The sequence below is a fragment of the Chiroxiphia lanceolata genome, chromosome 6, assembly GCF_009829145.1.
Source record: "Chiroxiphia lanceolata isolate bChiLan1 chromosome 6, bChiLan1.pri, whole genome shotgun sequence".
Taxonomy (NCBI): Eukaryota; Metazoa; Chordata; class Aves; order Passeriformes; family Pipridae; genus Chiroxiphia; species Chiroxiphia lanceolata.
The window spans coordinates 14,109,278-14,133,346 of NC_045642.1; the positions used below are offsets into that span (position 1 = coordinate 14,109,278).

General features: G+C 37.0%; 1 protein-coding gene across 11 annotated transcripts in view; it reads right to left on the bottom strand.

Annotated features, from left to right (window-relative positions):
* The window catches only part of PLEKHA7 (pleckstrin homology domain containing A7), a 157,447-nt gene that overhangs the window by 106,099 nt on the left and 27,279 nt on the right, over positions 1-24,069 (bottom strand). The window lies entirely within an intron of this gene.

Sequence of the window (24,069 nt, forward strand, 5' to 3'; positions counted from 1 at the left end):
TCACATAGTCACTTAATGCCTAGCTTATCCACATAATAAGGAAAATACTGGCTGACAGCAAAGGAACGATGCAAGGTTTATTTTTTTTTTTGTAATTAAGTATTGAAATCCTCTGATTAAAGATTTATGAAAGGATAAAACAGCTGTAGCATTTGAGGGAAAAGATGTGTGGGAATATTCAGAATACAGCTTTCTTTTTGTCTCCTGCTCCTAGCTCTAACATAACAGAAGCATTACTGTGTTCTGAAATTTAAATATAAAAGCCATTTAAATTTTAAAATGTGGTGGAAAGTGCAGTTTTTAAATAGGTGGATAGCATTACATAGCATTTAAAGATGGAGATAAGCGAGATGACAATAGGCAGACAAAAACTGTATTTAAGATGATCTTTACCGAAGCACAATCCTTCACTGGTAGGTGTCAAACCTGAGTTCAGTCATTTGGAAATAGGAAGGGAAAGCGTGGCTTAAGACAGAGAAAGGAGAAAGAGAAAATCTGGCAAGGACAAAGAGAAAGCCTCCACACATTGAAACCCAACATTTTCCAAGTGTCCCTTTTCTTTCTTTCTTTCTACATGAAGGTTGGATCACAGAACAGAACCACTTTCGGGATCCAGACGTACCTGCCAAACACCATCTCCACTGACAGAGACAAGTGGGTTTCATTCCAACTGCACTCACGTCTGTTTGAATTTTACTTCCGTGTTTTGGAGCCAGCAAACTCACTTAAAAATAACCACATCAGTATAGTTTGGCATAGCATTCCATGTAATACTCATCACTTTGCAGAAACGAAATTAAACAAAGAAAATAAGTTTGAGGCACAAATACTGTGTGTTCCAAAATTTACAGTGACCTTACTACTGAAGGAAGAGACCTGTTAGATCACTTAATGCTGCTACTTGAAAAGGTATGAAATACTTAACTGAGATCTGACTGCACTTCAAAAGCAAGGACAGGCTGAAACTCTGGAGAACAGTAAGTTCATGACCACTTTCAGGCATTTCAAACAAGCAGCATCCTTGGTAAGCTAATGGAAAATTTGCTTAAACTAAAAAGCCAGGCTGAAGGAGAAATAGAAACTAAACACATTACCAAAATCTAAATCAACTTCATCAAGTCTAGAACTGAGAGCAGGCACATAGTAGACAATTATGTGATGATATATCAAAATGCATATATAATATCTAGTATTCATAAAAATAGAATTAAGTGTCACGCAGAAATTATTGTAACATCAATACCATAAATCAGTAATTTACTCCCATACAAAGTGTTATATTTGATATTTTCACTGCCTGCTATATTAGTGTCTAATATATTAGACACTAAAATAGAAGGAAAAATATTACAAGAAATCTAGAAAAAAAATTACATGGAGTTTGAAAATAACAGGATTACTTGCAAAGAAAATATTACAAAGATATTCAATATAATGAGCAGTACTTAGAAGACATAATGCAAAGTCTCTCCTTCCTTTCTGTACAAAATACAAGAATAATGAAATATTCAACAATACTGAAGAATAATGGCAAATTTGAAATTGAAGAAGGACACTGTCACTGAAAATTCAAAATTCATCCAGAGTGAAAGACTAACTGGATGTTTATATGGGGGAGACAAAAACATACACACACCCCCCAAACAAATAAACAATGCAGAAGTGACAACTGGTCGGAAAGAGGACTTGTAAACAACACCAGTACCTGTGAGAAAAACAACCATGTGAGAAAGCCATCTAACCCAGCTTCCAATGGATGACTTTCACTCTTTTCTGAGGCAGACTAGTGGGTTCAATGATAATACATAATCCCTGCCGCACTCCTAAACTTGTTGGTCAAACAACTCAACTAAGATTTACTTTATCACCCTAGTTTCTCAAGAAAACTGAAATTATCACTGTCACATAAGCAGACACCGAATAAGCAGGTTAGTTGTTGTTTTCAGGTAGGCTACCTAGTGAAAAATCAAGAAAAGTGAGCCACCACTGAAAGAAAATAGGCAGCACATGAAGATGTTTGTATTCTGACTTCAATTAAACCGGGTTCTCCAAAGCAAAACACCCATCTGCCTTCTCCCCCTCTCCTATCCCACCTTCCCATCTTCAAAGTTTCTCATTTACCTGGCCTCCTATTACCTAGTTGCTCTGTTTGCCTTTCAGTAGCTTTCCATTTCTCCAGCCTCTCTTTCCCTCCTGCTCTTAAGGCAGCTTTCTGCATATACACATATATATATATATAGATATATATATATACACACACACAGAGCTTTTCTGCTGCATATATATGGCACTATCCCACTAGGCCTATACATGCTTTTCCAGCTTGATAGCACATTTATCTAGCCCAGAGATAGTTACCTGTTACCCATCCTCATCCTCCATCAGCTTTACATCATTCCCAGTAAGATCTTTAAAAAGAAGTAAATGCCCCAAAGAGCAAGCAACACTTGATTAAACAACTAAGTGTTGCACACTTCACAAAGACAGTCAAGTTTCCCTACATTTCCTCTGCATACTCCCTGTCCGTGTACTGGCACGTCCTAAAGTATGTCTTATGATTCTGACAGAAAAGTGATTCAAAGGGCAAGATTCCCTCAAAAAAGCAAGAATCTCTGCTTAGTTTGTCAAGCCTGTCTGTTTCTTATTTATTTTTAGAAGGAAAATGTGAGTGTAAAGCTACCCTCTCAAACTCAATACTGAAGCATGAAGATAAAGTGGGACTACAGGAAAGTCAGACAGGGACTTTTTACATGGGCATGTCAGGATAGGACAAGCAGTAGCAATTTTAAGAGAGAGGGAAGGTTTAGATTAGGTATTAAGAAGAAATTCTTCACTGTGAGGGTGGTGAGGTACTGGAACAGGTTGCCCAGAAAACTTATGGATGCCCCTGGAAGTTTTCAAGACCAGGTTGGATGGGGCTCTAAGTAACCTGGTATAGCGGAAAGTGTCGCTGCCCAAAGCAGAGGGGCTGGAACAGGACGATCTTTAAGATCCCTTCCAGTGCAAGACACTCTAAGATTCAAAAATATGTGATATCTCCTTTAGAAGGAGTATTAATTTTGCAGTTGGGCCCCATGTTACCCACTGAAAGGCTGGGTAGGTCAGATGAAAAGGTTCTGGAGAAATAAAAAATAAAATTAAAAAAAAAAAAAAAAAAAAAAAAAAAAGGAAAGAAAAAAGAGAGAGATCTACTCTTTCCTTGGTATCCAGGCATGAGATTTGAACTCTACTGGTTAGTACCACATAATAGCATCAGAAACAATATAGAGGTTTTAAGACTTTTTATGGAATGCTCCATCATCTATCCTTGTAAGTATGCCTTTGTTCCTGGCATCAGAGGTGGAGCTTAGCACCCTCTACAGAACAGAGCCTTGGCTCAGACACCCTGAACAGCAGCTCAGAGAATCCACTCCAGGACAGAAATCAGAGCACAAATATTTACAAACTAGCTACTCTAGGTCACTCTTTCCTTCACTTTAGCTAAGCCTCTCAGTGGCAAAATGCTGGCATTTTTACTTTAAAAAAGGGAAAAGTGCACTCCCAAACCTAATTTTCCAGATAAGAAAACACGTAACATTTATAAAGAACCTGGCTTTCTCAAGTTGCAAAAAGGTTCCTTTGAAGAACTTTACATACCACATGAAATTCTTGAGAAAGACATCTTTTGCAAGGTAAAATGCCAACACACTCTTCTTTGTGACCATGCAGGCTGACAAGACTGATGGAACTCCATAAAGTAGAAATAATAAGGGCCTTGAAGTATAAAGTATCTGAAATTTGAAGAATTTATTTCCATTAAGGATTCATCCTTGAAGGAATAGTGAAGTAAAAGTAACTGCAAGACATAGCAGTAGGTTATATTTTAGGTACAGACACATATCTGCATCCAAAAGCCTTATCTCAAGATCACAGAATCATTAAGGTTGGACAAGACCTCCAAGACTGAGTCCAGCCTTTGACCAAACACCACCTTGTCAACTACATCATAGCACTAATTGCCACATCCAGTCCTTTCTTGAACACTTCCAGGGATGGTAACTCCACCACCTCCCTGGGCAGCTTGTTCTAATGCCTGATCACCCTTTCAGCTGAGAAATTCCTCCTGTGTCCAACCTGAACCTTCCCTGGTGCAGCTTGAGGTTATTTCCTCTTGTCCTGTCGCTGGCAGCCTGAGAGGAGACCAACCCCACCTCCCTACAATGTCCTTTCAAATAGTTGTAGAGAGTGATAAGGTCACATTCCTGCCTCCATGCTAAACACTCCCAGCTCCCTCAGCTGCTCCTCAAACTCTCCAAACCCTTCCCCAGCTCCATTGTCCTCCTCTGGACATGCCCCAGCATCTCAACATTTTTCTTTTGAAGTGAGGGGCCCAGATCTGGACACAGCACTCGAGGTGCAGCCTCACCAGTGCTGTGTGCAGGGGGATAATAACTTCCCACATGTCACATATGAAGCAAACAATTCTGCTTCATTCCATGCTCCTCTTCAGAGACAGAGAAGTCACACAGAGACAACAGCAGCACTGACAGAGACATCAGCAGCACTGACTCAAAACTAGTTGTCCTCTAGACAGCCCCCAGCTTCCATGTATTCTGAACAACATTCCAGGAATCAGTCATTAAAACATACATGAAAAAGTTAAACACTATTTGACAAAGCAAACTTCAAGATTTCATAACAAAACCTTTTTTTGGTAGATTTAAAAAACCAAGTAAAATCCGGATTGAGCCTTCAGGTCTAGAGTGTGAGGTTAGATTTTAAAAATTCCTATACCAGAAAAATATTCTAGAATTTACCCTAAACATCTGAGAATTCATAGTGGAGTTACTAGGACTACATGTCTGCTTGCTACCTTAGCCCTTCCAAATATTCTTACTTGGATTAAGAAATAATATTTTTAGTGTCTTTTTTTCCAGTCTGGAACAAAAGGGCAAAAGTTATTAAATTCTCATCTAAACAAGATTTATTTTTAGCCCAAACATAAAATGCTCTTAGTAACTTTATTAGTAGCAAGGCTGTAAAGATGCTCAAAGTCCAACACCAGTGCCCTGACTTGGGAGGCAATCTAAACAGTATTACACAAAAGCCACTCCAGCTACCAAGAGTTACAGGGCAGCCTGCACAGCCCCTTTTCACCTGATGCATGACAATGCTACAGCAAGTCAAAAAATCACAGCTTAAGTACTAATCACGCATCCCATCACTACTTGAAAGCACACCTTCCCAGGCTTTGTGCCCAAATTGAGATGACGCTTCCCTCTCTTGCCTCTTTCACTCTTCCTGGAAGTTGTCACTCCCCATTTATATGTAGCTGAAGGCTCCACTCCTTCTACTCTCCTCTGGATGCTCAAGAGACAGTATCCTTCTTCAGGCTTCACATATTAATACTGCCATCATCCCTCTAACAAAATGTCCCATGGCATTAGGTTTCAGTACACTATTCTCTAACAATGACCGGCTTGAGGAATAAGTGGAGGTATGTACCAGCAGCAACTTAGCCCTGTTCACAGAAGGACCCTTTATGCCAAAGTATCTCCTCAGGGATTTAGCTGGAACACTGTTGTTTACTACTGTACCTCAAAGCAAAAGGAGGTTTGCTGTTGTGTATAAAACCTGCATCACTGAAAAGTCCAGACAGAAGCTCTTGTGTCCAGAAACACACACAACCCATATAACTCCTGAGCAATAGTGTGCTTTACACTGCAGCTTCCCCATTCCTCGCTCACCACACCCTCAGAGATTTTTGAATAAAAACCAAAACTCAGTTTCTGTTTTGACTTACGGTGCTAATTTTTTAGTTTTATTCTAAACATAGAAGGCTAGATGGGTAATTAAGCAATTGTGAGCTAAAGCTCATAGACCAAAATAAACTATTAAGAAGAGCATGGAGCCATAATGACAAACCTAATTTGACAAACTTATTTCAGTTACTCTATGGGTAACATTTGCCACCAGGTTTTCAACAGTCAGCCATGAATTCTCAGTGGCTCTCACCTATATTGTGTGATAGCAAACATGTGAAGAAATCACACACTAGAACTGAAATTAATAAACTGCAATCTTCATCTAGATGTCAGATAACCAAGGCATGTTTCTTTACTGTTTAGCGAGTGTTCAGGCAGAAGCTAAACAACTCTTCATTGTGGCCAAAAGTTCTCAGTTGATTCATGAGTAACTGAACACAGTTGGCCCCCTGCCCATGAGGGAGATAACCCTGTCCTGTTGAACTAGAGCAGTGAACCCTCCTGCCTGCAAACCTAAAACCACAATGAGGTTCCTATGTAACCAGGCACTGTTTTCTCAACCAGGCCATTTTGCCCTACAGCTGGCTAAGTAGTCTGTAACAATTTGCAGAAAGAAACAGAAAAATTCCTGTCAACAATAAAATACTAGGATGTCTTCTAGGGCAGAGAAAAGCACCTGAGCTGCAAATTAACCTACTGTAAGTCATGAAACATCACAGACATAAAGCCATTGACCATGACCTAGACAAGAAGGGGGAAAGGACCCTCCTTACAACCTTGTCTTCCTTTCCAACTGCAATTCCAGCTGAAACAATTAGCCTCAAGTAGCCTGCAACTGCAAACTAACTTCCAGGATTCACCTGATCACTACCGACAGTCTGAAGTACACAGACATTAGTTATTCTGTACCTGTGCACATAAACTCTGTACTGCTCGTCTTTGAATTCTAACCTATGTAAACTTTGGGGGATGATCTCATCCTTAACACTAATAGGAAATGTTACCCTCCAACACCAGGTTCACACTCTATCATCCCCCTGGCCTTTATTCAGGAAACAAAGTAAACATATCACCTGGCCACAATCATTACCATCAATCCATCACCTGCCAGTAGACAGCATTCGGGAGACTGTTCTTCCAGGAAAACAAGAGGTTCACAGGCTGCAGCGGTGAGCATCAACAACACAGCATTCCTGCACTGGAGTCTGGTCGGCCTGGCACTGCCCTCACACTGGCTTTGGAAGGAGGTGACTAAAGAACTAAACACCTCTTCCCCCCCCAGTTTCTTAAAATATGGAATCACTAGGGTTGCCACCCGCTCACACTGAGCTCAGGTTGGGCATACGAGTCTGCTGGAGAAAGGCTGCAGAATTCCCATGCCTGAAATCCAGTGCCACCAGAGCTGAAAGGCTGAATCCACGCCAGCATCACCACTGGCCAGAGATTTCCAAAATAAATCAAGCAAAACCCTCCAAAACCCCCAAAAAACTACAGAAGCCCAAACCAAACCATAATCTCCACCTAGTTTTTCACAAAAGGAAGTTTATCAGCTTGACCCATCTATACAAGACTTTTCTACAGAGCAAAGATTTTAAGGCCTGTAGCAGGTTTTTATCTTCTTCAAAGACCATTTCATTGTGATAATTCCATTTTGTGCTTACTGCATTTGTAAACACAAGAGTAGAGATCTTGTGTGCTACAGAATCAGCAGGTATTACACATTTTGGCTCAAAGATAATGTGAGAATCAAATTACATTCTCTCATTGTATGAAATAATTACTTATTCTTAAGTCTGAAATGATTTTTATAAAAACCATAAAAATAGCATTCATGAAGACATTACATTATTTTATACATGTATATATATATAAAAAAAAGGCACAGAGCCTGAAATGGGATTAAGCTACTTTATCCTAATTAAAAATAAATTATATTGGGCAGAGACAAATACTTCCTCCCAAGTGACATGAAAATATTGAACAGAATACTAACTAAAATGATTGAATTAAAAAAAAAAAACCAAAAAAAACCAAAAAAACAAACCCCAGTCAGCCAAGTAAGCTTTAAAGGAATTAACTTTTGCTAAAAGCAAACAGGAAATCTAGTATTTCACGGAGCATGGATGCATGCAAATTGGACTGAAGTGAATTAATTAGAACAGTCACCTCAAACACATGTAGAAGCCAGAATGCTGATATTAGAAGCAATTTTTAAAATTACTTTGAATTTAGAAAGCAAGGTTACTCTCTTTCATGACACAAACAAATATTAATTTATGTGAGCTACCAGAACATAGCACATTTCTCTCTCCAACAGACACAATTTATTAATACAAACTAAACAGATGCCTATTTAATGGTATCCAAACTTCAGCTTGCTGGTCCTTGATGAAGCTGCAGAGTATATCATATACTTCTTGTATTTTTGAGATTCAGAATAAATCAAAGTCTTCTACATGAGAGGACCATCACACAGTGTCCTTTTTAACCCAGACATATTTTATGTTAACAGCCCTGATAAATTCTTTATCTGTAATAACAACCTATTCAAAATTCATACTAGCAAACAAACTGTAACTACAATGCCTTGCAAATTGTGCAAATCACATATCAGATGACAGAAAAGTGTTACAATTAGAGGCAAATGAAACACCATCATTCCACTTTAAAGTTGACAGTTTGTGTTAATTCTGTGTGCCTCAAAACAACAGAAGTAAAACAAAACTTTAGGGTGTACAAACTCCCGAGGTCGAGGTGATAAATGAAATCACTTGCAAAATAAGCTTTCCTAATTAAGGCTTCCAAACCAGAGCTGGCTTGCATTCATTTAATACCACTGTTACAAGTAATCTGAAATATTCTTGATAAAATATTTTTAGCATCGACTCCAGCATATTAACATCAGTTGAAGGTCATTATGAGAATGAAGAAAAATAATGCTCACACACAGGAAAAATAAAATCATACCTAAAACTACACAAAAATATTTTGAAAACTCCATACTTAAATCAGTACAAGATTGTTTATAATTATCAATTTAACATAGTATACTCTGTGCATTAAAAAAGAAACAATGTATCTGTCCATTCTTGGATTACATCTTCTGAATTCTACTTATTCATCCCCTCAGGCATCTCTGGACTAGTAAAAACCAGGTGAGTGTTTTTTATTAAAAAACAGAAACAATGTATACACAGGTTTAATCAACTTTATGTCATTCCATCCTCCCTGAAGAAATATTTAATTTGCTTAATTAGACAGGTGGCACTTTTATTATACTTGTATTTGCACTTAAGAAATTTAATTTGCATAGCAAAACCTTTTTATTTGCCAGGTCAATTCATGTGCCATTAAATGACAACTCAGCACTACAAACTGAACTAGAATTAAATCTATTCTCTGAAATGTAAATATTTCATACTAGTCTTTTTAAGCAGTCAAACATTTAAACTCTTCATTCTGTGTTGCTGTAAGCTTTTATTTAATTACTTTTGGCATTTTCTTTTGTGTGTCACATTAATCTCAGAAAAAACAATGCTAAGGAATCCTTTATATTCTGTTACATTCTTATTATTTCCATTATTATACCCAATCTTAAAATGGCACAAATTAAACTTAACCATGAAATGACACAATCACATACTTGACTCACAGTCACGCTTAAGAACTGAATGGACTTCACAGAATTCTACAAAAACAATGAGATTTACAGAAACAATAAAATGAAATACCTAAAAGCACCAGGAATGGCAATGTAACAGAGGCCACGTGCTTTTAAGGACGAGATGCATTTCCATACAAAACAGAGCAGACAAACAGGGCATCCCTTAAAATGTACACTAACTTACACACATAAAAATCACTAATTGTATGTTGATTAATCTTCTGAAGCCTGTGAAATGATTCATGTTTACAATATCTGACCACCTAAACTCAGGTGCTTTGCCAAAAGCAAAGGGCTTTTTTTTTTTTCCTTCTTCCCCGAAGAACTACAAGGATAAAAATGTGAAGGACATAGACTCAAACTTGGGACAACAAAACCTATGACCCAGCATTATAAGAAATAGCCAAGGTAAGATATGATTTCATTTGCAACTAAGCTTTGGACTGCTTCACCAATTTCATTACTTCAGAATGTATTAGAAATACTTCCACTCTCCATCTCTCATACTAAAATCTGTTTAAACACTTTTGAAATAATGCAAATATTTATCTTCTTTGATAAGAATTAATCATCAACTTGAAGGCAGAGTCTATAAAGACCAAGAAACAACCCTACCTTTCTCTCTAGGATCTTTCCCAAATCTGGAATGTAAGTACTGAGAGAAAGGCAGGAATATCCAACATTCACTGCCCTAATTATTCAAGATAATAGCACTCAACTTTCAGGCAGGTATTTGAATCACAAAGCAAACTTCGTAAAACGTATTAAATAAACAGTGCACATTTAAAGTTACAGGATGGAAAACTGAAAAGAGTTACCAAGAGATCAGTACAAAATCCTCATATTACCTCAGGCATTTAGTACCTGAAACAAAGGAAAAAACACAGAGTTTCAAATTAAACATTACAAGCTTTTTTCTTTTTCAAGGACTGAACACTGATACATACCTAAGACAATACTTTTTCACAGCACTGTTTAAAGACCATCAGCTGCAGTCAGCCATTAACAGTTCCCATAATTAAGCCTGAAGCATTCATAAGCATTCAAAGTGAAGCACAGTCATTAAAAAGGACCGTGCTTGCCCTGTCCTCATTTGCTAAAAAAAAAATAAAAATCATTTACACCTTCACTACTCTCTTTCTGCCCAGGGAAACAAAGACATGGGAGGGAAGTAGATTAGAGTAGAACACCGCCTACCTCACTGCCATCATTTCCTCCCAACAGGTCACCCACACACAGAAAAAGGACTAAAACTGGTCTTTACATTGGTTTCAGTGTTTCAGACTGGCTTAAGAGAAACAAACCGTGATTAGCTCATTTTATGTAACTGATGTGAGTGTGAACACCTGATATTAGTTCATTTTACTCTGATGTTAAAACGTGCTGGAGATGCCCTAAAATGACCACATCTACTCAATGCCATCATTCTGTCACATGTTTCAAGATAAAGGCAATAAATTTAAATACCACATATCAAGACAGCATAATTATGATATTATATCTGAGGTAACTCCTAAAACCAGGAAATTGATGTTTTAAATGATGCATGATTTTCATCAGCTCTCAACATCAGTTCTTGGCCACACAACTTCTGTAGTGGATATGACAGCAACTTTGCCTTCTGGGTTTCCTCTCATCTAGAACAAATTAATCAGCTTGTTATATAAAGCCAAAATAAATATAATCTTTCAGGAAAATGTCCCTCAGATTAACTACTCAAAGCAAAGCACAAACAGTTACTGCAAACATGATTTTAATGGAAATTCTTATAAAATCATAACACTTTTGAGATGGGGGATTAAATCTGTAAATTTTTCTGCAGAGATATGAATTAAAAATCTCTGCAGTTCTGTGAGATTATTAAATTTACTAGAAGAGCGTTGATATGTTCCATGATTCCTACTTCCAAGTAACAACATTATCAGGAATTATTATGTTTTGTTTTAAAACTGCCTTCAAAATACTGCCTATCACAAAATGACTTGTAGTCCAATCACTTCAATAAGTTTAAAATTTTTCAGTAACAAACTTCCATACAAACCAATCAGAAAACTCACTGTTAGTGCTCCTGGTAACTAAATTTTGTCTCAACAATATGCTGTCTTAAAGCAATTACCTAACATGTTATGGTAATTTAAGTAGGTCACACTGTTTCTATTAGATTTGCTTTAAAGCTCCTCCTAATAAATCTAAAGTTGCAAGAGATGTGCTTGCCTTATTTTCTCTAAAAAGTTGTTAATTTAAAATTAAAAATTAGGCAACCCAGAGACTCAACATATTTCAGAGACTCAACATGTTCTCTGCCACTTATATTAAAGTATATGTATTTTACATGAACTTTGTTCGCAAATATGCAGAGAAACCTTTGTCAAAATACCATCACTTAAAACTACCTGACTGAAATTTTTTCCATACTTGGGAGGAGAAGGGGACTGAAGGGGGTGTCATTTATCACCAAGCTGCTGTGACTTTATTCTTGTCACTGAACTGCTCTTGGCAGCTCCTGTGATCTTTGCTGTTATTTGTGTTACGGCTGCGCTCGTAAGAGCAGTAAGCAAGGCATGACACAAAATCTGAAGAGGTGCATCTTCACAGTTTAGACATATATTAGCTATATTTACATACAGTATTCATTTAAAAGTAAAAATGTTTTGCCTGAAATCAAATGCAATGCAAACAATAAAAGGCAAAACTACCACGCTTGCCTTATTAAGGTATACAATTTTAGAAATAAAATAAAATAAAAGTCTGTGAAACTGCAAGCCTTGTTTCCTTTCCTGTTCACCAAACACATGGGTGAGAAATTAAGCCTTTTCCTAAGCTTTTATTTCACTCATCACCACAGGATCAAAAACTTCAAAGTTTGGGAATACTCTCATTACTCCTTATTTACCTTATAAATGAGATATGAAAATACATGCAAAGAAGTGGTTCTAGGATTAAATGCTACGCAAATATTTCCATTAAAGCCTACCAGACAATCAGATCTAGCAAGTAAGTGAGAATCCATTCTAACTCAACATTTGCTTTCCATTTAATTGAAGGTGCTTACAAAGCACATTGATCTCTGCTTACTACGAGTATTTTAAGCTGGGATCGTAATATCAGTTAGTCACTAGTAAGTTATTTTTGCACTGAAATAGTATTTACATAATGTTGCATCAGTAAACACATCCCAGACAGGACTTCCTAAGGGTGCATTAGACCAGAAACAAGCATATACAAGGTTTAGAGCAACATCAGGAAGAAGCTGTTGCACCTCAGCTGCTCGGTGCTGACAAATTGTCGCTCTTCAACTTTATACGAATGTAACATAATCACTCACTTAACCTGACACCGGTTCCCACATTGTTTATTCTTCCCAAAAAACCACACGGGGCAGAAGAGGATGAATATCTTCCTGCAGTGCTACACGTAATTGCTGAAACCCTGGTGTCCCATCCTTCCAATCACTTGTCTGCACCAGCCATAAATGCCTCCTCCACACTGAGCAACCACTAAAATCAATGTTCACAATCTCTGGCTGCAAAGAGGGGGGCTGCCTATAGGGATGTTTAAAAACCATTACTTAGCAGATGCGTTGATTAGTTCAATCCAATTATTCTGGATATTTAAGTAACCACTCCTCAGATTCCCCCAGCTCTCCCTAACACAACTTCACCATCTTGGTGACTGCACTCTTTCTCCTGCTCCAATTCCCAAGATTCCTTATGACCTCCCCAAGACTTCAGCTGGGGCTTCTGTCCCTGACACCTTCCAAATTTAGGAACTGTCTATAACACGAAATCTTCTTATGATACTCAGGCATTCATAAACCAGATTATTTTTTTTCATACAAGACTAAGATATACTGGTCATTCCTAGTGGAAGTATTACTTCTCAACCAGTTTCAAGTTTTACTTGGCTTTGTGGAAAAAGCTAAGTTTCATATCTTCGCCGTTCCTCAAAAATCAGAACTGGCTCATTACCAAGAAGCACACAACTTTCTACATGCTAATTCTAAATTTTAAAAGACAACAGTAGATGGATACACTAAAAAAAAAAGCCAAAACCAAAACTAAACAAAAAAAAAAACACACACAAAAAAAAACCAAAACAAAAACCAAACCAAACCAAAAAACCAAACCAAACCAACAAACAAAAAAACCCAAAACAAAACAAAAAAAAACCCAAACCCACACATAAAACAGGACTACCTCTTTTCCCCACAGTATTTAGATTAAACTAAAATTCTCAAACTTACTTCATGGTTACTCTATTATCCCTTAACAATTTTCTCACTTAAAAAAAAAGAGGAAGGGGAGACAGATTAGTCTTTACACTGTTGATGAAAAAGGAAATATTAAGCATAAAATGAGATACAATTTTCAAACTTCCAAAGGATTATTATAATAAGTTAATAGATGGGAACCTTAAACTATGGGATCTGTGTTACTGATGGCCCTTGAAAAGAAGAAAACAAGATTACACATAAGATGCTTGTGACAATTTGTGGACCTGTCTTCCAGCTTTGGTATGTCATCTAAAACAGAACAGACACGGGATATATCGAAATGCTAAACAGCTTTTCTGCATAGAGAAATACTTTGAAGTCCTGTGAAGCTGTGTGAACAGCTTTCCTAAGATTTAACCTTTTGGTACAGAAAAAATAATTCTAAAAGGAGCTCAAATTAAAATCATAGTGGTTCTATTTAAAAACATAAAAAAACCCTCCAATGGATTTCTGTAAACCAAGGTAATATTTTTCCTCATGCATGACATGTTTGGTACTATAAAGAAATGAAGAGCTGGAATACCAGAGACTGTGTGAAGCTACTACCCTCTGAGATCGTACGTTAGGTACTTCAAATTCTGATTTATTCCTGACTTAACATCCTAAAATGTCAAACCCATTCCAAGGCTACTTCTGTTCCAACAGATTACTTTTGTCATCTAAGAGAAAAGCACTGCAATTCTACTACAGAAGCTTTGAAGTGTTTGTTCAGCCTAAACCTACATCATAAACCTCACATCATAAATGATGTGTTACTCTAGAAGATTTTTCCTTCTGCACTGCATGCCAAAAACAGCATAATAAGGATCTAGAAGAATACAGATGATGTTGTGTGGTTTTTAATACAAAATGTCCAGAAGATAAGTACACTGCAGGTTTCACTGCATTTCTTTTTAAAAAAATATTAAAAACACAGAAACCTGAACACCAGGTCTACCTAGATTCAATTCTATACTTCATCTTATTTCCAAATGCTTGTGCTTGGAAAATTTTTAAAGATTTTTAATTAATTTAATTATCCAAAATATGCTATTAAGTCTGTAGGCATACTGAAAAACATAAAAGGAGCTTCAACAGTCTTAACTGAGAATTGTTTAAATGATGAACAAGTATCACACTGTAGAAGCAGCTACTTTTAATAAAATTTCCTGATGATGGCAGCATAAACCATTCTGATGAAGTGCTAAATGACAATACACATTCCTACCCATATAAAACAATGAGATCTCAACTGCTCTAAAATAGTGTTCACTACTTTTAATTTTTTCCCTCTTTACATTGCCATTGCTACACTACTTTTCAGTCTTCGTATTTAGTCTCCCAAAATCCATAGGAGTATTATTCTACTTCACTGATACAATTTATCAAGAGAAGAGGTACCACACTACAGACTGATCATTTATGAAGCTTCCCCATATATTCCATTAGATTTTGTATCATTTGTATATTCTATTTTGAAAAGTCTACAACTGCACAATCTACAGATTTGTGTGAATTGCTAAATTAAGGGTTCAGACAAGATCTATGACGTTTCTCTGAAGAACGATCTTCCATCAAGTTCTGTTTGCTTTCATTGCTTCTGCATTACTGAGGACAACACTATGACTTCGAAGAGCCCACTGTTTTCTTGGAAGTAACAGTAACTTCAAGAAGGTCAGAAGGATTCTGAAAATCTTGCACTTTATCTTACTGACTTTCCACAGCGTACAAATCACTAACATTTATAGCCAGTTATATGCTTTTATAAGGTATGAAATTCACTGAGTTCAAAATCTGCATAGATTTCAGCTTACAAACACATCAATTAAGTCTGTGTTGACTAAGAATAGGCTTGAGATTAAAAAGACTTCGTGTAGTAGAAGCAATTACTAGTGCAAATCACTCTTTTCAGACTATGCTGCAAGTGAGGCTTTGCTGAGGCTTCTACCTCCAAAAGCTCATTGCTTCACACTTCAAAAGGTCAGCCAAGGTCCCTCCCTTGGATCAGTACACGTAATCATTCCTTACCCAAGCCTATCAAAAAAATCTTAGTTTTTTAAACCATAGAGTAGAGTATAAAGTAACCCAGATCACTGAGACAGCAAGTTAGGAAGAGGCAATAGACACAGTTACACTTGGCTGATCCAAGGGGACAGTAAACTCCTGGAGGAGAAAATTTGAGTAGTAAGTATGAGCAACCCCCTCAATTCTGCTGCTCAGTTGCAAGTTTCATATCTGTCTACAGCTTTTAAAAGTGCACTAAGCCCTGACTTGTTACTCAAAACACCTACACAGAGTTTAAACATCAGAAGTGTATCTTGATTTATTTCATCTTCATGTTACTAAATAGCTGTGCCTAAATATCCCTAAAAACCTTACCAATTTGTAGGTTTACACTACATCTGATTAATTTCCAACTGCTTAAAGGAAGCAACCGTGAGAATCCATCAAAATGAAGATAAACTGCCACTCACCCTGTTTTTAGATGGTAATGAAGACTGAAAGAATAAAGATTAATAAAGAAAGGAAAAATACAAAGAAGTCGCAGTCTCCTTTAGATAAAATAGAAGCTAGGAGAAATAAAATTAAATGTATTTCTAACCCATGAAACACAGGATGGATGTAATTGTTCTAGAAGTTTAACTCCCAGCACATGCTGCAATACTACAGCCTGTACGACTTGGCAGTTCCTGAGACTTGGAATTCCTGGACAGAGCAAAAAAACATGCTTGTAACAGCCAAAAGCAGCAGTGAAGGCTTTTTGGTTGTAGTTAAACTTTTTCTTAACTATCTCTTTTCATGTCTTGGCAGTTTTATCTCCACTATGGTAAGGAGGGTGGTTAGCACTAATTTTCTCAAATCCCACTGAGATTACACTGACTAAAAAGACTGACCATATCTTAATTTGAGGGTTTACAATAAGAAGATTAAAACTAACCAGCAGCATCTTTGTTTTTAAGCACTAGACTCACTGCACAACAAACATGTACCACATCAGAGAAAAAGCAGCTTTTCAATGACAGCCCATCTCCAAAAAAATTATGGTTTCTAACAGAATAATTTCTTTAGAAACCTCCCATTTTCTTCTCCATACACCTTTACAATAGACCTGTTCTGTCCAAGACAGCAGCAGAGCTTTACCACATTTCCTCTGCTAACAGGATTTTCAAATGAGCAGCAAAGCCTAGGAACAGCTGGAGCTTCAGAAGAGGATTGCCTCATTACCAGCAGCAAGAAACAGAATGGATGAAGCCAAGCAAAAAGCCAAGTTCTCCATGCAAAAGAACAGCTAACAGGTTTAAAAATCACAGCCTAAAAGCAAGACTCTGCTGCTGGTATATATGTATTATTATATAACAACAACAATGTAATAACGAGTCCTACATGAATTTACAGCACTTTGTTCCTTTACGTAATATTAGTTTAATTCAAGAAACATGATGAGGTCAATTGAGTTACGTGACAGAACCACCTTAGATGTAATCAGAAACCACTACTTCTACCATTTTCAGCAAGGCACTTCAAAAATATAATGAAATATTCATGGCTGTATTGTGTCATAAGAGCCTACAACCAATTGAAAAAGCAGCAAGAGGAGTTGCACAACAGCCTGCCAATTAAAAAAGAAAAAAAAAATCCAGTAAAGAGGTGTATTTGGCAAGACAAACTCTCCCTTCCAAATTATTTTTTCCTCTAGTCTTGTCTCTCATTGTTAGAAACTAACAGAAAATACTAATTTGTACACAGATGTAACTGTTTAATAAATACTGCATGACGAATATATTTTCAATTATCAGACAAAAGGCTTCATATCTAGGAGGTAGTTAGTTGAAAAACTTTAAGTAAAAAATTTTTAAAAAGCAAGAGAAATAGAACATTTGAAATTAGATCCCAAGCATGGTTTAACAACTGAAAGTACAGAAATGCAGAGATAATGCATAATGTATGTCTGATAGTAAACTGATCAGTAAGCAGGAGGCACCCTGGCACAAACCACCACTGTAACATGGCAGTGAAAACGACAAAATTCAATGCCAAGATACATCACAACAGGTATTTCCAGAAGAGATAAGGAAACATTTTAAGCAGCCTTTAACTATAAGTGTTCCATCAAGTCTTTATCAAGAATATCATGCACCATTCTAGATAATCCAGATTTAGAAAACATCAAACAGGCGCACATAAAAAGGACCTGATGCATCTGGAGAAGAGATCAGGACGCACCAAATAGTCTGTCATTTGCAACAAGCTGGGGCACATGTACTTTGTAAAACTTAGCAGGAGCAAAGAAACTTGAGCTAAAGAAGCTAAGGTGGTGTCTGAACCAGACTGACTGAAGGTGGGAGGCTGTGAGACACCTGATAGCCCAGGCACACACCATGCAGACATGACTATGCTGCTGCCTCAAAACTTATGCTCCTGGCTCATGCTACACAGGTGTATGAGCTGGGCCTCATGTTCAATCCACTGCACACTGAGGACAGGCATTAACATGAAACCTATTCAACCTTTTATTTTGTAGGGTGTAGGACCACTCTGTTTAAAAACAAACAAACCAAAACAGTAACACAAATACCAGGAGAGGAAAGATGCCTTCATCAAAAAACAGGAGTGGCAGGAGACCAACAGATACCAGACTGCTACTAGTTCATACAAGTCAGAATTTAAAATAGAGTTGCTTAAATTTCTTTATTTCCAACACAATCTTACAGGTACAGGAAAAAGGAAGATAAACCCCCCTCAAACAAACATAAAAACAGATGCACTTAATCAGTCCATGAGATAACGATGTGGTGAAAATCAGAAGATATGAGTCAATACCTGCTTGCAGATACCATCCTATTGTTTGCAAAAATTAGAAACAAAAGACAATTCACATATTTACTAGTATTCCATAACACTATTCATGCAAAGAATTCATGGTTGTTTGTAAGTATCAGTAAATATTCTGGATTCTACTATATCTCTAAAGCTATGAAACTTCTCCAATTTTGCAAACATCTACTTGCAAACTTCAAAACTTCTGAGTCAAAAATACTTAATAGAAGTCTTTGACCTGTAACATACTAGAAGATAATCTGAGGTTACCATGTTAAGCTACTATACAAACCCATTTAATTCTTCTTTTCCTGTTTCCTTAAACTGCCCTTTAAATAAACAGTAAGAGCTATCTAGCATTACTGTAGAGCAGAGGTCAGCAGATTCTTGAAACTTCAAGTCACATTTTAGTTTGCTGAAAAAATATAGTTTTCCCATATCATGAAGGCCTCACATTATGTAGTACTTAAAAACTGCTTCGTTGCTGAAAATAATACTCCACGTCCACAGTAGCCCTCTCACACAGAAAGCACTAACTGGGCAATGCATGTTTCTTGGATCAAGAGTTCAACATCTGATCAGCTGGATGCCTAAAACAATGTTGTCTTCCTCAGTTAGGAAATTACTTCCTTTTGGTTTTTTGTTTGTTTGTTTGTTTGTTTTTTAATTAACATAAAAACTCATCAAGTGCTGATCATGTTCTATCTGTGATCTCTTCAGTCCAGCAAAGGAATCTGACCTGAATTCCTGCCTCTGTCAATCTGGTTCCAGCAACAGTACTGGAATCTCCTCTTTCCTCCCCTCCAACCAGACAAATGACAAGGGCATCAGAAGCTAGGTATTTTCTTCTTGCTGGCAAAGTAGGACCTCAACTATCATACAAAATTTCATTAAGAATATACCTTTCACTGATATGATCCTAAGTCCAGAATGTCAGGAATCCCAGCTTGCTCTGGAATCCATTAGATTGCCCCAAAAGTATAGATCCATTTTGCTGCAGTTCAACCCATGCAGCCAAGATGCCCAATCTGCTGAGATAAGGATGTTAAAAGCTTCAAATGATCAAACTAAATCTAGAGAAAGGAACATATTCTTGCTTCATCCATAAAAGGATAACTAGTAATACCCAAAATCTTTCCCAAATTAATCTGAGGAAGACTTTGGAGTATGAGCCCTACCCTTTCCCGGTGAAGAATCAGAGAGACATAGAAAAGCCTAAACTGGAAGACATTTCAGGCAATCATCTGGTCCAACCTTTCGCTGAAAGTGAGGCTTTAGATTAGATGATCCAAACTCACACAAACTGAGTCCTGAATACTTTCAGCAAGGGAAATTCCACCCCTCCTCTAGGCAACCTACTAAAACTGTTCTCAAAATGAAGAATCACCTTTCCCAGTTGATCTAGGGTGAGAGTGAAGACTTGTGGATGTCATACTTGGATGGTAAAGCAAAGTTGCTTGCACAGCCCCTTCAAGTCCCAAAGCACGTACGCACAATCCTTGACACGCACGGCTTTTCTTAGGTGTGCATTTGTCAAAGGTGGGGGGAAGAGAGGATGGACTTGCTAAGCTCTTACCCAGGCTAAAAATACATATTGTGTTAAATGAAACATTCATATATTTTTAATCAATACAACATAAGTACTAGACTTGGCCTTAGAACAGCTGACAGGAACAATCACACTGGAATATATTTGGCTAAGAGGCACTCGCTCATTAGCGCTTCAGCAAGAGTCATCACGGAGTGGCATTAGTCAGGGAGATGCACATTTCCAACATTCTGGGCCAGCCTTGCCTTCAATCCAACAAAAAGCTTTTGGCAGGCAGTTCAGAGCTGCCATTTGCAAACAGAGGTGATATTTGGCATCTTTATTTAGACCCAAGCTCCTGGAATTATGTAATGACTTAAGAATGCCTGCTTTCATCTTAAAAAGATTTTTCTAGTATTCGTACTTTCAGAGAAAAAAAAATAGGCCCTGAAGAGGCTCAGAAAGCAGATGTAAATAGGGGGATATAAATAAAGAGTAAGAACTCAGTAATTCTAGAAAATTTTAAGTAAGTCTACATGAGAATTATAGATGCCAGACATTCTAGTGTACTCCACAGATAAATTATAATAATAAGTATATTAATAATTAAATTATAATACGGTACACAAATACACTATTTAAAAAATCCTTTTCTTGCATTTTACTCAGAGGTTGTTCCTAACTCTTACACTCAAACCATTTCCCTTGTGTGTTCTTTTACTTCACCCCACAACAAGAATTCAAAATTTGACCATGAAAAAGTAACCAGCTGAGCCAAGCACAGTGAAGTCTTAAAGGAGAATTAGAGTAAGACAATCACAGATGCCTGCACTGACATTTCTAAGTTCACTGCAATTGGCTTGAAGTTTTGCTACAGCATCACTGACAGTAATGGGGTTCTTCAGTTACAGTGGTTTGACTGTGGGAACAAAAAAAAAATGTTTTTGAAAACAAATATTTTCTTACAAACATTTTAGCTCATACACAGGAAAGCACAATAAACAATGAAGATTTCAACAAACATCTCTCTTACAGCGCTGTCTACCATTCTTTGAACACACACACATAAAAAATCCTACACGACAAGCATTCCTTTTCTGGGTTTGTCAAATTTACAGAGTTCCATAGTTGTACTATATTACTTAAGCAAACTGAGTCAGAATAGATAAGCACTTTGTGCACTAGTACAGTAAAATGCTAAAATAAGATGTTGTCTTTAAGGGTGCTTTACCCTACTTTCTTATAGCCAATCTTCACAGCATTAGAACTAAAGAGGACACCAATGCAAATGCTGACTCGAAGCCAAGCTTAATAAACTTTATAAATTTTCTACAGTAGGTGGTTTTAAACAATACTAGACTGGAAGCTACATAGAGCTGCCATCTGGAGAGCTCTTGACAGGCTGAAGAAACGTGCTGACAGAAACATGCTGACAGAAACCTCATGACATTCAACAAAGGCAGATGCAGGCTCATGCACCTGGGTTGGAATAAGCCCATGCAGCAAAGGTTGGAGGCCAACTGGCCACAAAACGGGTTTTTACAAAGGGCTCTTATGGGTCTTTGTGAAGAAGCTGAACACAAGTAATTTATTTATTACACAATTTTCATTCTAGATCCTGACCTCTCCACTACATTACAACAGGGAAAAGCAGAAAACAAACAACAAAAGAAAGAATCTACACCAAGAGACTATTACACACCTTTTAAGTTTCCTAGAAAAAGCAGTGCTAGGAAAGCAGAGGTCAAGAGCAGATAGTCCTTCTCTGAAAACCAAGAACTAGCATATCAAAAGAAGCTGGTTCACTAATAAGGACTGACATGCTCTTGCAGAAAAGCACAGTCTGACAAAAACAATTATGGAAGCCTCGACATACTTTGCCGACTACAAGTTCCTTGTCCCTGTCCCCTGGAAACAGGTCTGACAAAAATCAGTTTCAACAAGCTTCAGCTTCTGTGGCTTCCAAAAAGACCCCACTCACACCCTGAGCTCCTTTGGTCCTTTGGCTGCACTCTCCAGAAGATCAGAACACTTCCATTATTTTCAAGAAGCCGAATGTTCCCATTCAGGATAAAGATGAAACTTATACAGACAGAAACAGAAAATTATACTATTTACCTTCACTATCTGAGAGAAGTGCAAACACTGAGCTCTTTGAAGTATGAACATGTGTAACTTATTTCCATTTTAAAAATATATGACACTCCTCTAAAACAGGCTTGAATAAGATTTTTTAAAAATTACATTGTATTTCAGTATACTTGTTTTCCCAATGTTTCAGGAATATTCACAAACCTAGATATGACCATAGACCATTGTATTCTACAGGTTCATCATGAAGTTTTCTTGGCTTAAACTTGTCTTCTTTAAAGCGTACTTTTAAACATCAATTTTTATATTCTTCCAATCTGGTATTTCCAGTGAAAAAGAAATGCAGAGAAGCAAGTGTGTGACAGGTAGATTTTATAGAAAATCCATCATTCCTATTTTTTTTTTTCACATTAGATAGTATTATTTAGAAAACCTCACAACTGATACACTGGAGATTAAATTTGGAATTATCTCTCACTGATTATATGCCATAATCACCACCACATCCTACTCAAATAGTTTCTTTTTGGAGATAAAAAGTTACTGTTCCCAACTTTTCCCCTCCCAAACCCACAAAAATAAACACACTTTGTCTAATATAACTCTTAGGGCTTAACAAATATTTTTGTAAGATTTGTCACAAAACAAACAACAAAACACCAAAACCCAACTCACAATTCCTGTGCTCTTTGTTGGATTTCATTACGAAATGGAAGTACAACAACATTCAAATTCACCACCTTAAGTTAAAAACATGAGTTTGCTTTTCCATCTGCAGAAACTATTTTGCAAGTAGTCAATACCACAGAGATCAATAAACCCAAAAATGGATTTCCTTCCCAGACCTTTGCAAAATAACCCTGTATTAGCATAAAAAGCAGACAGTAGAAGATTGTAGATTAGCTGCCATTTTCAACAAGACTACATAAACATCTGAAAAATAAACAATTTATCTTACTTATTGAAATGAATCATTTCAATTTGCTCACCTGAGACTATATATGGACAGGTAATTCTTCTGCCTTCCTGGGATACATATAAGTGTGCTTCCTGTAATTCAGTTTAAACCACAAATGTTTCAAGAACATTCTCCAGCAGCACAGTCCTATTCCCTATGTTGTCAATAAATGCCTTCTGTAGAACTGTAGAGAAGGCACACCATCTTTCAGGAAGGGCTCCCATTGCATCTGTCTTTACAATTAAGCTGGTATTTCTTGAAGCTGTTAGGCAACACATTTTGTTAAATGTCACACCAAGTGCATTCCATGAGACGGAATGTACGTGGTGGCCCCGCAGAAAGCACATCCTCCCACCACAGCTGTAGATTTGAATGTTTCTTTGTATTCCTTGTTTTGAAAAAAAGGACAAAAATATCAAGTTTTTTTTTTTACAAAAGTAACTCTCCATGTACCAAAATAATGGCTTGGTATTTTGCAAAGTTCTTGAAAAGGAAACGTACTCATGTTTCCCCATTTCACAGAGTAGCAAGACAAACCAAGTGCCATGTCCCCAGGAATGTCTATGTTCCCTAAGTACCTATCAGAACATATCAGTGATCTAGCCTGGGTGTCTGTGTATCCTTATATTGAGACTCCACAAATAGTACATTAAAGCCTAAACTATGTTAAAAGCATGCATATCTGCATTCCAAACCTCACAAGACGTTCATTGTCTATAAGCATTTGTGAAGTGCCTATTTTTTTAAAACAGAAGCTTAATGCTCTTCCAAAAAAGCTTAAACAGAGGTGTCATTTAGCAAATTTTTTATTTTTCCTATCTCTATCAAAGGATGCTTGGCATAGTAACTTTTTTTCAAAGTTCACATGAAATCCAAGGTAAGCTTTCACAGGTAAAATACTATTTAATTTTAATTATCCATTGTTTTTATTTAACTGGAGCTATTTTAGTTCTGCTCAGTGAGGTGACAGGCATAAAAAGCAATGTTAGGTAAGGGGTATCGAAGAAAATGAAT